General features: G+C 41.9%; 1 non-coding gene across 1 annotated transcript; it reads left to right on the forward strand.

Moving 5' to 3' along the window:
* The first annotated feature begins 13,482 nt into the window (after window positions 1-13,482).
* Window positions 13,483-13,586, forward strand: LOC131910223 (U6 spliceosomal RNA). Its single transcript, XR_009379074.1, has one exon. It is a non-coding gene; the product is annotated as a U6 spliceosomal RNA (small nuclear RNA).
* Window positions 13,587-15,175: the final 1,589 nt, after the last annotated feature.

Genomic DNA, 15,175 nt, shown 5'->3' on the forward strand with positions numbered 1-15,175 from the left:
TTGCAATGGGACAATTTTGAGTTTACTTATAGTAATGACCTAGGAACTGTTTTCTGGAATTGGGTTAAAAATGGAACTTTTTGAATGAAGAAATTTATTATTTCTACCTAGAATCAAGATGCAGTTTTGTGTATGCATATATGCTTTATTAACTGGTGATTCGTGAATTATTTTGTGGAACTGTTTATGTAAAATGGAATTACTTATGGAACTGGTTTGTGTTACAAACGGAACTGTTTAAACAGAAGTTTGGGTTTTCTAACTAGGCTTGAGAGTTTGCTTAAATTATAAAGAAAAGGGGGAGAGTTAATATTCCTTAGTCTAATTTCAAAAGTTGTTTGAGTGGATTAATGTCATGTTTTTGTTAGTAAGAAATGCAAATGGGGTATATTGAGACTACTTTTAAAGTATAAAGAGTTTTATTAAGAAACTGCTTTTGGATGTTTTGCTAAGTTTTCAAAGTGTTAATGGTTAGATTGAGAAGACTGCTTTTCAATATGGGTTTGTAGGAATTGTATGAGTTTCTTCTAACTAGGTTTGAGATTTTGTTTAAAAAATTATAAAGAAAAGGAGGAGTTATGAGATTGAATTATGTTTGCAGAAACCTATTGATATTAATGCACCCTGGTTTTGTGGAGTTAAGGAAATATTTAAGTTTGATGTGAATACATTGTTTTTCTCTATGTTCTGTTAGCAAGAAAATTCAAATGATTGAGTTAAAGTTGTAAGACGGAGAAAATTGTTAACTATATATAGCACCATATATGGTAATTCAAATGGTTCTGTTAAGAGTTTGCTTTGAGTTGTAAGACTGAGAGAACTGTGACTATGTATAACAATATTTATGTTAACTTGTTAATGGTAATGATGAAGCTAAGGGATTCTTTAAGTTTGTAGTCACCTTAAGAGTTTTTGGCTTAGAAAGGGCTTGAGGCACCTAAGACTGCTGTAGTCACCTTGGACCTAATTCAAAAGAGAAATGCCATCTTTATCATCCTCTACTCCCATACTGGGAGGTGTAACAGCTATGGAGATTGATGTATATATTAAGAAAGGGGGACTTGTGGGAGCCCGTTCTCGGGTTCCTCGTGGCTTTACCCAGCAGGTCGGCATAGAGGATGATTAGACCACGGGCCTAAGTGCAGGTGTCTGGGATGGTCTGCACTTGGCTGTGCTGGGGGAGGAGGTCTTTTGCTCCACCCCTTGGCGTCTCTATAAAAACCCTGGGGCAGAGACAGTTGGGGCCCGTTGGAATAAGTTCCAGGCCCTCTTGAGGCTATCCTTTATTTTCTATCTGTTTATCTCCGCGATATTCTCTGCAATAAATCCTTCTATCTAATATTTCCTGCTGCTCGCACTCAAGAAAACTCTGGGGAACTGTGGGGGTGGTTGGGTAAACGCCCCACATTCAGGTGGCATTACCACACTCCAGGTAGAATTGTCATTATGAGTCCCCATCATCCTTTTGAAGACTTTAAAGGTAGCTCTTAGGAATGTCATGGTTTACTGCAGAAAACTTAAACATTTTAAATGTCATATGTATGTAGCAGATCTTGAGAAGTTAAAGGACCACAATCTATTAAATACATTCAGGGTACACAAGCTTAACTCCTAGTTACCTGCTTCAGACTCAAGCCTGAAATCACATACAGGGAGCTAGATGAAGCCTATTTCTAGAATTAGTTAGTACTCTATATGACCCTTTATATCATGACAAAAAGTTTACTTGTATATAATAATCATATACATTTTGAGATAATATTTATACCTTAAAAAAGTTTTTAAAGAGTCAAAATAAAACCAAAGGATTATGAGATTAGTGACAATAGAGTAGTCCCTTAATTTTGGTTTTCTTCTGTCCCATACCAGGTGCCTCTTCTGACATGAGACAGAAATTTTGAATTTTCCTTTAACAAGCATTCTTGGGTTTAGAGAAGGAAAGAGCCATGCTCCAATTCCAAAATGAGCTTTAATTTTTTATTGAATTGGGACTTTAAAAACCCATTTGCCTTATATGTTTGTAGAGAACAGCAGAAACAAACATTTGGGAAGATTTACAAAATTTTATCCTTATGGAAATGTGCTATACCATTAGGTTAATTTACATTTTTTTCTTGTGATATTTTCTTTGGATGATTTGTCCTTTTTCTTCAGATGTCTCATTTGTCCAGTGGTCAGATTCCTTACTTGGATGCTTTTATTCTCCTGGAAAGACAAAAACAAAACTCTGCCCCAACCTTAACTTTGAGGAGTTTTCCCTTTTGGCAGGTTATATTCAATCAAATGAAAGGCATTTGTTAGTTTTTTAAGTTAGTTTAGATGGAATGGCCACACTATTTGATGAACTATTGCCTCTCCTTATCAAGAGGTCTCTCTTGTTTGAATCTAATCTTTATCAATCTTGATACTATCCATAGCTTCTTTTCTGTGGAAATAAAAGCAAAACCTCTTCCCCAACATAATATATATCCCTGTTCCATTCTGAGGTCAACACATCTTTTTTTTTTTTTTTTTTTTTTTTTTTTTTTTGGTTTTTCGAGACAGGGTTTCTCTGTGTAGCTTTGCGCCTTGCCTGGAACTCACTTGGTAGCCCAGGCTGGCCTCGAACTCACAGAGATCGGCCTGGCTCTGCCTCCCGAGTGCTGGGACTAAAGGCATGCGCCACAAGGTCAACACATCTTTAAAGTATACAGAGTAATTTAATTCAGCAGTTTTTCTACTATACAATATCTCTCAGCAACTGTCATTCCTTTCTCATTAGCATTTAAAAAATTCAAAATTAATAAATCATTGTGTAATCTATCTCTGGGGGTCTTTATTATCCCTTTCTGTTTATTAAGCATATCTTTTTTAAAAAGATTTATTTATTTATTATCCATACAGTGTTCTGCCAGCATATCTTTTAAAGTGTGATTAGATCTTTCTAAAACTGCTTGTCCTGTATGATTGTGTGGTATAACTCTAGTATGCAAAAATCTATTTCATTTTACTAGAGACATGTGTTAGAGCATAGTCTTAATTTGTACGGGTATTCCCATGATGACCATTAACTTTTAATAAATTCATAATTACAGAATCATCCTTTTCAGAACTCAAAGTAGTTGCCAATTGAAATCCTGAATATGTATCTATGGTATAGTGCATGTACTTTAGTTTTCCAAACTCTGCAAAATGAAACACATTTATTTGTTGAATTTTGTTTCTTTGAGTACTCTATGGGTTACTTCCTGTAGGTAGTAGAGTTTGATTATACAAAGAACAAGTAGGACATTTCCTTATAATTTCCTTGGCTTGTTGCCAAGTAATGGAAAAAATCTGTCTTCAAACCTTTGCTATTAACATGGTATTTCTTACAAAATTCTGAGGCTTCTAGCACATTTCCTACCATTGGTTGATCAATTTCATCATTACCGTGTGCTAGAGGGCCTGGTAGACTCATATGGGATCGGATATGTGTTATATATAAGAGATAATTTCTTTTTTTAAAAAACATTATTTGTTTTTATTTTATATGCATCAGTGTTTTTGTCTTCATATATGTCCTGTGAGGGTGTCAGATTTCCTGGAACTGGAGTCACAGACAGTTGCGAGCTGCCATGTGGGTGCTGGGAATCAAACCCAGATCCTCTGGAAAAGCAGTCAGTGTTCTTAACCGCTGAGTCATCTCTCCAGCCCCCTGATTATTTCTTGTAACTGAATAAATAGCAGTTAGTTATGAATCATCTCAAATAAGCACAGTGGTTTCAACATGTAAAACAACCCTTTCTGCATATCGAGAGTCAGTAACTATATTAAGAGGTTCTGGAAAATCTAATAATACCATGAGAATAGCACATACTTCTGACTTTTGAATGGAATCATAAGGGCTTTCAGCCACTTTACTTATTTTTCCTGATTTATAATCTGCCTTTCCTGATTTGTTTGCATCAGTATAGAATGTAGGGGCTCCAGATATTGGTGTTCCCTGTACAATGTGAGGAAGGATCCAATTAGTTCTTTTTAGAAATTGAAATCTCTTCCTTTTGGGATATTTGTTGTTAATCTCTCTCAAGAAATTACCACAAGCTCTTTCCTACTGTTCATTTTCTGACCATGAGGAAATTTCAGCATTAGTAAAAGGTACCACAATTTCTGTTGAGACTATTCTTGTATAATTTTCCTTCCATAATCAATTCAGAAATATTTTCTGCATAAGTTTTTAATATACTACTTTGTTTATCCATTCTTAGATATTATCTTGTCCCTGCATAAGAATTACAGTGAGAGACTGCATAGAAGTTAGGGTGACTAGGATACAATCAAGCCCTGGATCCAAGCGATCCACATGTGCATCCTGTAATTTCCCTTCTACCAAAGTCAGTTCTCTTTCAGCCTCAGCTGATACTTTTCTTGGACTATTTCAAATCCTTATCACCTTGTAAAGTTTGAAATAAGTTACTTAGTTCTTGAGTAGTTAATCTAATTGTGGGCTGTAGCTAGTAATACCTCCCAGTAATTTTTGAAAATCATTTAGAGTTTGTAATTGATCTCTTCTGATTTGTACTTTCTGTGGTTGAATTTTTTGTAAACATATCCAGTATCCTAGACAATTAATAGAATCTCCTCTTTGCATTTTTTTTCAGGAACAATTTATAAACCCCAACAAAGCAAAATTCTCTTTACTTCATCAAACATTTTTTCTAAGCTCTTTGTGTCTGAATCGGCTAGTAAGATATCATCTATATAATAGTAAATTATAGATTGAGGAAACTGTTCATGAATTATTTTTAATGGCTGTTTTACAAAATATTGACACAATGTAAGGCTGTTTAACATTCCCCGTGTGGGAGAACTTTCCACTGATACTTTTTAACAGGCTGAGAATTATTAGCAGTGGGCACTGTGAAGGCAAATTTTTCTCTATCCTGTTCTTGTAAAGGTATAGTGAAAAAGCAGTCTTTTAAATCAATCAGTATAATAGACCATCCTTTAGGTAATGAAGAAAGTAGGCTAATTCCAGGCTATAAAGAGCCCATTGACTGGATTACCTTATTAATAGCTCTCAAATCAGTTACCATTCTCCATTTTCCAGATTTCTTATTAATGGCAAATAGGAGAATTCCAAGGACTGGTCAATTTTTCAATATGTTGAGCATTTATATGCTCCTGTGCCAGCTGTTCTAATGCCTGTTATTTTCTGATGTCAAAGGCCATTGTTCCACCCAGACAGGTTTGTCAGTTAACCATTTTAAAGGTAGGGCTGTTTGAAAGATCAACAGCTGCTGTGCTCTACTTATGTACAACGTGAATGGTTGTTGACTATTCTTGATAATACCTTTTAATATTTCTCTCAGAAGCATTCTTTATTTTATGGTTTGTTTCTGAGATTGGAAGAAAGTTAATCTTTGTTTTTCATTGCTGTAAAAATCATGACCCCATAAATTCATTTTTATATTAGCCACATATGGTTTTATTCTCCCTACTGGTCCCTCTGACCCTATATATTCTATCCACCATGTAGTTTATTTTACCTGAGATAAAGTCCCAATCTCCAGCAATTGAATATTTATCTCCTGAAAAGGCCAATCTGGATGCCAAAGTTTTGGTGAAATTATTGTTACATCCATGTCTGTGTCTAGTAAACCTACAATTACAATGTCATTTATTCATATTTTTAGCTTTGGTCTTTGGTCACTTATAGAAGATTGCCAATAATACTTGTTGTATGGTCTTTCCTTAAATTTTTGTTTTAGCTACTGAAGGTGTTCTATCATCCAGAGCAGTATGTTTTTTAATAACAGGTATTAAATCTTTTAATTGCTCTGTTGAGGAGTTTCCCCAATGCTGACAGGGAAGACTGAAGCAATTTTGACCTTGGGACCTGTGAGAGGCCTCCTAAGGCATTTTGTGATGGCAAAGGGTTACCTTGCCTGTCCCTTGTTGATCTGCATTCATTAGTCCAATGTCAGCCTTTGCCACACCTTCTGCATATTCCAGAAGGCTGAGGCCTTCTGTTTGGATTATCTCTAAAAAAAACATTGTTTCTAGGAACACCTTGCCTACAGTCCCTTTTCAGATGACCTTGTTTACCATGATTAAAACATCTAACCTTTTGATTTTTCTTAAAAGTTTTAGAAAACTTCTATCCAAGTATCATAATAAATGTGAGATCCAATATCAGCTGTATTTAGAATCCATTCATCTATGAATGCTGATCTTTTCTTTAAAAGCCTAATCACCCTTTTGCTTCTGAATTAGCATTTTCAAAAGCCCAAAGATTCAATTAATATTTGTCTAACTTCCAGATCTGATAGCATACTATTTATAGCTGAAGTCAATCTTTGTAAAAAAAAATCAGTGAAGGATTCTTTTGGGCCTTGTATAATTTTAGTAAATGACTCAGCCCTCTTTCCTGATTCTTTTTTTTTTAAGATTTATTTATTTATTATGTATACAGTATTCTGCCTGCATGTATGCCTGTAGGCCAGAAGAGGGAATCAAATCTCATTGTAGATGGTTGTGAGCTACCATGTGGTTACTGGGAAATGAACTCAGGACCTCTGGAAGAGCAGCCGGTACTCTTAACTTCTGAGCCATCTCTCCAGCCTCTCTTTCCTATTCTTGAACCCTGCTATACGACATAGTGCCAAGGTGTGATCATCAAATCTAAACTGTCTTTGCAAATCAGCATACTGGCCTTCACTGAGAAGCTGGTCTTGGGAAATATTCATACCTCTTGCCCTATTTTGTTGTTCTATGACCCTTACTTCCTCTCTTCACCATGTTCTCCATTGTAGCTGAGGACCAGCTTCCAATATTGCTGTAGCTAAATCTATCCAGACTTGTGAAATAATTCTGTTCCGAGTTGCCCGGTCCCGCGGGCCAGGTTATTTGATGAGACCCGAGGAGGCACCTCCTGAAAGATCAATGGGGGCGAGAGAGAAAGGAGACCAGGCGCGTAAAGGAAGACAGAGACATTCTGAGTTGCGTCGAGGTCTCTGTTTATTGACTGGGTATTGAGGCTTATAAGCAGGGCTTCAGGCAGGGAGGGGAAGCAAGGATGGAAAATTCCTAAGGGAGGGTGAGGTCGCTTTGGTCCCAGGCCCCTGCAGCTGGCTGATTAGCATGTACTCCAGGAAGTTGTACAGCCCGAGGCTAGGCCAGGAACTTCCTGCTTTTGTAAGGTTTGATAAAGCAAGGAAGGTCACACAAAGTTCAAGACACAGCTGTCCGGAATTGGTCCCCAACACCGAGTTGCCCATGAACTTAACATCTCTTTCACCAAAGGTAAGTGAATGCATAGGAAATGACTGCTTCCTTAAATCTCTTCAAATCTAACATTTCTACACAATTCCAGTTAACTTCTGCATAGCCTTGGGGGTGCCTATCATCTGGTGGTCATTCTTGTATGGTAACTGGATAAAATAAAGTCAGTTTTCTAATAACTTTAGCCTTCTCCTCTTCAGTTTCATAATGTGATGGTGTGGTAGGTTCTGCTCTAAACGGCTCTGTGCATGAATATTTTTTTAATTTCATTAAGTCTTTCTAAGGATTGTATCTTATCAGTCAACTTTTCATATTTGGTACCAATATCAAACCACTTCTTTAAGGATAAAACATGAATTACCAAACTGATAATTATAATCAACATTATGTCAATCCCAGCTAAGTTGATTACCCCTTCATTTAATTTTTCCATTTTTGCCGGGTGGTGGTGGCACACGCCTTTAATCCCAGCACTCGGGAGGCAGAGCCAGGCGGATCTCTGTGAGTTCGAGGCCAGCCTGGGCTACCAAGTGAGTTCCAGGCAAGGCACAAAGCTACACAGAGAAACCCTGTCTCGGAAAAAAATAAATAAATAAATAAATAAATAAATAAATAAATAAATAAATAAAATAATAATAATTTTTCCATTTTCAAACCATCTATTGTGAAATCATAGAGTCCTAACTCCCTGCATCTTAATATTGTTCCCCATTCTTAACATGGGAAAGACCTTTTTTAAAATAAAACCTAATTCCCCCCTTAAGAATTCCCAGGTGTCTCGCCAGATCTGAGCCACCTGAAAAGTGAATGTAGGAAGAAAGGTAGGAGAAGCCCGAGTGGCTAGGATGCGGTGTGGGAGGGCACCAGCCACCTGAACGACAGAGCCAGTGGTCGCTGCTGGCTTTGGTGGCTGCAGAGACAGTGCATGGCTGCAAATGCAGCATTTTGGGCCAGTGTTTGTAGCCTAGGGTGTGGCTGTTGCAGGAAAGCCACAATGGAAAAGCCCCTGGTAGGAGAAGCCAGTGTTCCACAGCGGTGTAGAGAAGTGGTGACTTTAGAAACCACCGCCTGATTTCACCACATATTGGACAACCGATGAAGCAGTTACTTATATTGTTCTATTAATAAAATATTATTATTTTATTATAATAATATAATAATTATATTATAGTAAAAGAAATAAATTATTATTATTATTATTTGTTTTTTTTTTCAAGACAGGGTTTCTCTGTGTAGTTTTGGTGCCTGTCCTGGATCTCGCTCTATGGATGAGGCTGGCCTCTAACTCAGAGATCCGCCTGGCTCTGCCTCCTGAGTGCTAGGATTAAAGGTGTGTGCTACCACTGCCTGGCATATTGTTCTATTATTAAATAAAGCTCAGGAGTCAAATATTGGGGTTAAAACTTGATGATCCAAAGAGGGATGGAGGAATGATCACCTCTCCACACTTCCAGATCGAAAAGGCCCATGAATTTTTCTAAGCTCCTCCCTATTTCTTCCTGTTTCTCTCTGTCCTAATCTGGGTATGCCAAAAACTCCATGGTTAATTCTGGACAACTGAATGTTGACTGTACCTTCTGATTCAAGGTTTAACCTTATTGTCAGTCTCAGGATTGTCAGAGTGCCATCAAAATATCCCACAACACTGACCAAAAGCAACTCACGGGAGGAAAGGGGTTGTTTAGAGAACAGCCCATTATCAAAGGAAGCCACAACAGGAACCTAGAGACAGGAAGTGAAGCACAGCAGGAACCTGGAGACAGGAACTGGAGCACAGCAGGAACCTGGAGACAGACAGGAACTGAAGCACAGCAGGAACCTGGAGACAGGAACTGAAGCACAGCAGGAACCTGGAGACAGGAACTGAAGCACAGCAGGAACCTGGAGACAGGAACTGAAGCACAGCAGGAACCTGGAGACAGGAACTGAAGCACAGTAAGAACCTGGAGACAGGAACTGAAGCACAGCAAGAACCTGGAGACAGACAGGAACTGAAGCACAGCAAGAACCTGGAGACAGGAACTGAAGCACAGCAGGAACCTGGAGACAGGAACTGAAGCACAGCAGGAACCTGGAGACAGGAACTGAAGCACAGCAAGAACCTGGAGACAGACAGGAACTGAAGCACAGCAAGAACCTGGAGACAGACAGGAACTGAAGCACAGTAAGAACCTGGAGACAGACAGGAACTGAAGCACAGCAAGAACCTGGAGACAGGAACTGAAGCACAGCAAGAACCTGGAGACAGGAAAAGAAGCACAGCAGGAACCTGGAGACAGGAAGTGGAGCACAGACCATGGAGGAATGCTGTTTACTGGCTGGCTCTCACATCTCAGCTTTCTTAGACATCTCAGGCCCACTTTCTAGAAATGGTGCCACCCACAGTGGACTGGACCCTCCTACATCAGTCAGTCAAGACAATTCCTCACAGACATGAACACAGTCCAACCTGATGGAGGCATTCTTGAATTCAGGCTCCCTCTTCCAGGTGACTCTTGGTTGTATCAAATTGACAACAAAAACTAAGCAAGACTCAGAGGAAGCAAAAGATCTTTGTAATGGCACATTGATGACAGGAATCTGGGAGGACATTTACACACACAGAGATATGTAGCAGTAATGCCCACGCTACCACCACCCGTTCACCATGTCAGAGTGAGGGGCTGAGGATCAAAAACAAGAGACAAGAACAGCAGGTCATTTGTCTCAGCAGAATGCCAAATGCCATTTATTGAAGGAGGGAGGAGGCCTTAAATACAGGCTTACAGCACAATGGGAGAACCCTAGAGGGCAGAAGTTTGCTACGCATGTTTTACATTCTTGCATACTAGCTGTTTACACCAAATGCAGGATACACAAACAAAGAACCTCCAGTGAGCATTCAGGAGGAAGGAAACCGGCAGGGTATCAGCATATGGAGGACATCTGGTCAAAGTCAGCAAGCGGGGCAACAGCTACCCAAAACAGGGGAGCCAGGGCTCAACACACATATGCACCCCACATACACATACCACACACACCACACTGTACACACATACATACACACACAACACATACATGCATACATACAATATACCAAATACACATGCATACACACCACACACACATATACGTACACCATACATACATATACACACTACATACACATACCATACACCACGCTGCATGTATGTATATATACACACACCACATACACACATACTACTCACACACATACCACACACCACATACACATACATATACACCACACAAGCACACCACATACACACACACATACACTACATACACATACCACACATATCACATAGTGCACACATACATAAACACACATACCACATACACACCACATATACACCACACACATACCACATACATCTACCACATTCACATTGTACACATATACATACACACGCATAACCACACACTCACATACATACAGACACCACACACATACATACACATACACCACACATATGCTTACATATATATCACACACACACCACACACTACACACACATACATATCACACAAACACATACCACATACACATACCACACACACCACACTGTATGCACATACACACACACACACCACACATACATACCACACATACACATACCACACACACCACACTGTATGCACATACATACACATACCACACACACACACACACATGCATAGAATGCACACATAAAAGAAATAAGTGAGAATAAAGAGGTGTTGTCTAAGGAGACTGATGGATTCAAGTAGATTTAAAATCGCACAATGTAGACATGTATGGAAACATCACACAGCTCAACCAATACTTACAACTTTAATATTGTCACATATCAATTTAAAATAGGTTTTAATTAAGAAATGTCTTCCTATGTTTGTCACCCACCTTGGTGTCTTTTGGATAAGGGTTTGGGGTACACTAGCTTAAGGCAGTCTGGGACCAGTGAGACCTGCACAGATTCTGGGGACTTCTGGCAGCAGAGTGCCCTTGCACTCTCCACTGGACATTTTAACAAATGACAATATGTTAAATTTAAATTTCACAATCACAGTACCAGGAGCCACAGGAAGTGGCTTCTGGGTAAAGCCACAGTGGATGGTAGAGTGGGGATGGAGAGAGACCTTGGTTTCCCAACTGCTTTTTCAAACTTCTAGACCCACCAGCCTTGGTCCTGGCCTTCCAGTTAACTCTGCAGCCAAAACCAGCCTGGGCTGTTTTCCTGTGCACACTCTGGTATATCCCAGGAAACCAACCTCAGAGAACTCTACTTGGGGGATAGAATCAAGATCCCCCAGGGCATCGGACGGTGATGGCACACGCCTTTAATCCCAGCACTCGAGAGGTAGAGGCAGGTGGATCTCTGTGAGTTCAAGGCCAGTGTGGTCGTCAGAGCGAGATCCAGGACAGCCAAGCTACACGCAGAGAAACCCTGTCTCAAAAAACGAGAAAAAGAAAGGGAGGGAAGGAGGGAGATTGATTCCCTGGGGATCTCATCACAGGGATCTTTCTAATTCTTTTTATTTTTTCGAGACAGGGTTTCTCTGTGTAGCTTTGTGCCTTTCCTGGGACTCACTCTGTAGCCCAGGCTGGCCTCAAACTCACAGAGATCCGCCTGGCTCGGCCTCCCGAGTGCTGGGATTAAAGGCATGCGCCACCACTGCCTGGCTCTTTCTAGTTCTTTGCAAGCTTGGTTCTAGAACATTCTCCATGTGCACAAAGTTCATTCTGAAAACAATCTTATCATTCTAAAAAGTTCCTTTTCAGTTCTTGTTATCCATCCACAGAGAAGTACTAAAGCACCAGAGAATTCTGGTCCCCCGTGGCTGCTCCAGCAGCGGACGCCAGTCATCCTAGCTGTGTCTCCACCACAAGCTGCAGTGACACCTGTTTGCTGTGCCCGGCTGTGTCAGCTGTGAATTACCTGGTGCTGCCGCCAAGGCCCACGGGAAAGACCATTGGGAACAGGCCGGGGAGCAGATCAACTCGGAACATATTCTAAGATCGTGTGTGTGTGTGTGTGTGTGTGTGTGTGTGTGTGTGTGTGTGTGTGTGTGTGTGTCACAGGGTCTCTTTTATCTCAGGCTGGCTTTGAACTCACTATGTAGCAAGGATGACTAGGAACTTCTGATCCTCCTGCCTCCACATCCCTGGTGCTGGGATTACAGATGTGCACCGCCACTTTGGCTTTATGCAGAGTTGGAGATTGAACCGTGGCCTTCACGCATGCTTGGCAAGCACTCTGCCGACTGCACCCCAACCCTGGCCGCAGATTCTTCTAAGTTCCTAAGCAGCACCCCACAAAGGGATTGTGCTTTAGGCAGCTACATGGCACTGCCCATATCACCCCCAAGAACCACAAGACCCACTGGGAGATGAGAATTAGCTAATGGGCAAAAACAGCCTAGTGCTGTCGGGGTCACTGGATTCCTGACTGCCGCCATCCCCTGTAGCCCCTTAGAAGCCACATCTCCCTCTGAGCCTCAACCACCTCATCTTTCAAAGGAGGATCACGTCAGCTTCTCAGAGAGGACACGAACTTGAGCGGTGATGACACATTTGGACCGGTAATGTGTTTCAACCTGTTGAGGTGGACCCATGAGATAATTTTATTTTTATAGTAATTGGCACCCAATATTCTCTGTTGAAACCTCTGCTTTCCCTCTGGGCAGAAGTAAAAATAGTAAGAGTTGAGGTGGCAGACGCAGGCGTGGAGGGGACAGCCAGCTTCGCACAGCCCTTCTGCACTCACGGGGTCCTCCATGATCTCAGGAGGAAAGATTCAATATCTGTCTGGAGTTCGTGAACGTGCCCCAAGACAGACTGCGCCCCAAGACAGACTGTGCCCCAAGACACTGTGCCCCAAGACAGACTGTGCCCCAAGACAGACTGTGCCCCAAGACAGACTGCGCCCCAAGACAGACTGCGCCCCAAACAGACTGCGCCCCAAGACAGACTGCGCCCCAAGACAGACTGTGCCCCAAGACAGACTGCGCCCCAAGACAGACTGCGCCCCAAGACAGACTGTGCCCCAAGACACTGTGCCCCAAGACAGACTGTGCCCCAAGACACTGTGCCCCAAGACAGACTGTGCCCCAAGACAAGCTGGAACCCAAGACAAGAAACCTTGAAGGAATGAGCTTCCGTCCACCTCCCTCAGATTCCACAACCTGCCAGGTTCTCCAAACTCAAATGTCAAGTTTTTAAACTTTGGAAGGGGGGCTGGAGAGATGGCTCAGTCAGCGCTCACTCCGGCAGCACGTATACTAAAATTGGAACGATACAGAGATTAGCACGGCCCCTGTGCAAGGATGACACACAAATTCATGAAGCGTTTCGTATTTAAGAGAGAGAGAGAGAGATGGCTCAGTGGTTTAGAGTGATGTGTTCTAGAGGACCTGACTTCGGTTCCCAGCACCCACATTGGCCGACTCCCAACCACCTGTAACTCCAGCTCCAGGGCATCCGATGCCTTCTTCTGGCTTCTGTAGGCACACACACACACACACACACACACACACACACACACGCCATTTAAACCACACATATTGTTTATATTAACATGTTCAGTTTGTAGAAACTCTCCAAATTGTATATTTATTAATACGTGTGTGATGTTTTTCTATCATTGTGTGTGTATAGACACTTTTCTGTGTATGTTCTTTAATTCAAGAAAGAATTTCCAGGACTGGGGATATTGCTTAGTGTCTGCCTCTCACATAAAAGCACGCACCTAGAATCCCAGTGTTTCTATAAGAAAGAGGGAAGCAGAAACAGAAGGATCTCCTGGCGCTTGTGAGCCAGCTAGCCCAGCCGATACAAAGGCATAGAGACTCTGTGTCAAAGGTGACAGGCAGGGACTGACGCTTGAAGGTTGTCCTCTGACCATTCCCATTCACACATACATACATACATACATACATGCATACATACATACTCATCACACATACATACATACTCACACATCACACACCTACACAGGCAGGAGGATTTCAAGTTTGAAGCCATCTTGGGCTGCCTTGGATGTCCAGGCCTGCCTCAGCTATAGGACCAGACCCTGTGTCAAGAGAGAAAATAAAATCATTTGCACCTGATCATCATATTTCACATTTTTTTTTTAATTGAAAAGAACTCTAGTCTCAGATTCTGGTTCTGAGTCTGTCTGCATGATGTCCAGGTCCCTCTTCTCCAGTGCAGCTGCACTTCCGGGAGTGGAGGGCGCATACACTCTCTCCTCACTTATGTGGAGCCACAGGAGAGGGAGGAGGCTGACATTCTGCTTAATGGCTTCTCCATGGGGCCTGCAGGGAGGTGGCTGGCCCTGGCAACCTTTGAGCTTAGCCTGGGTAACTCCAGGGACGCTTAACTCCATCTCACTGCTTCGTAAAGGACCTAGCCCAAACCAGGGGTCACAGAATCCAGGATAGGAATCCAAACTTTGTTTAGGTCCAGGACTAGATGTCGCTACTTCAGAGGTGCCAAGAGTGTTCGGGTGCTGAGTTCGAAAGAAGACGTTTCATTGGATGACTGAGTTGGGAAAAGTGAAACTGTAGTCCCTGTCTTCTACTGAGGTCTCTGGAGCTGCATCCTCTGAAACAGGATTGGATGGGAGCGCCCTGCCAGAGGCCCCAGTGGTGGTGGGAGATACTGAGGCAACAGGGGGCCATCCTAAGTAGCCTCCCATTGGTCAAATGAATCGGTGCCACTAGGAGACCGCCCTGGTCATCTGTCTGCCTTTGAAGCAGGTTAGTGAGCTGGTGACATGCCCTCCATGTCATGCTCTCTATGGGGTGCTCCTGAAGGCTGAGCCCTGCTCTCCTGACAGGGCCCTGGGGGAAGGAACAGAGTCCACTCAGGGACCTGAGCAAGTGCCCAGACACAGAGCTCCTGGGAGATTAGGGGGTGGGGGTGAGAGGGTGGGGGTGGGGGAAGGTT

The sequence above is a fragment of the Peromyscus eremicus genome, chromosome 4, assembly GCF_949786415.1.
Source record: "Peromyscus eremicus chromosome 4, PerEre_H2_v1, whole genome shotgun sequence".
Taxonomy (NCBI): domain Eukaryota; kingdom Metazoa; phylum Chordata; class Mammalia; order Rodentia; family Cricetidae; genus Peromyscus; species Peromyscus eremicus.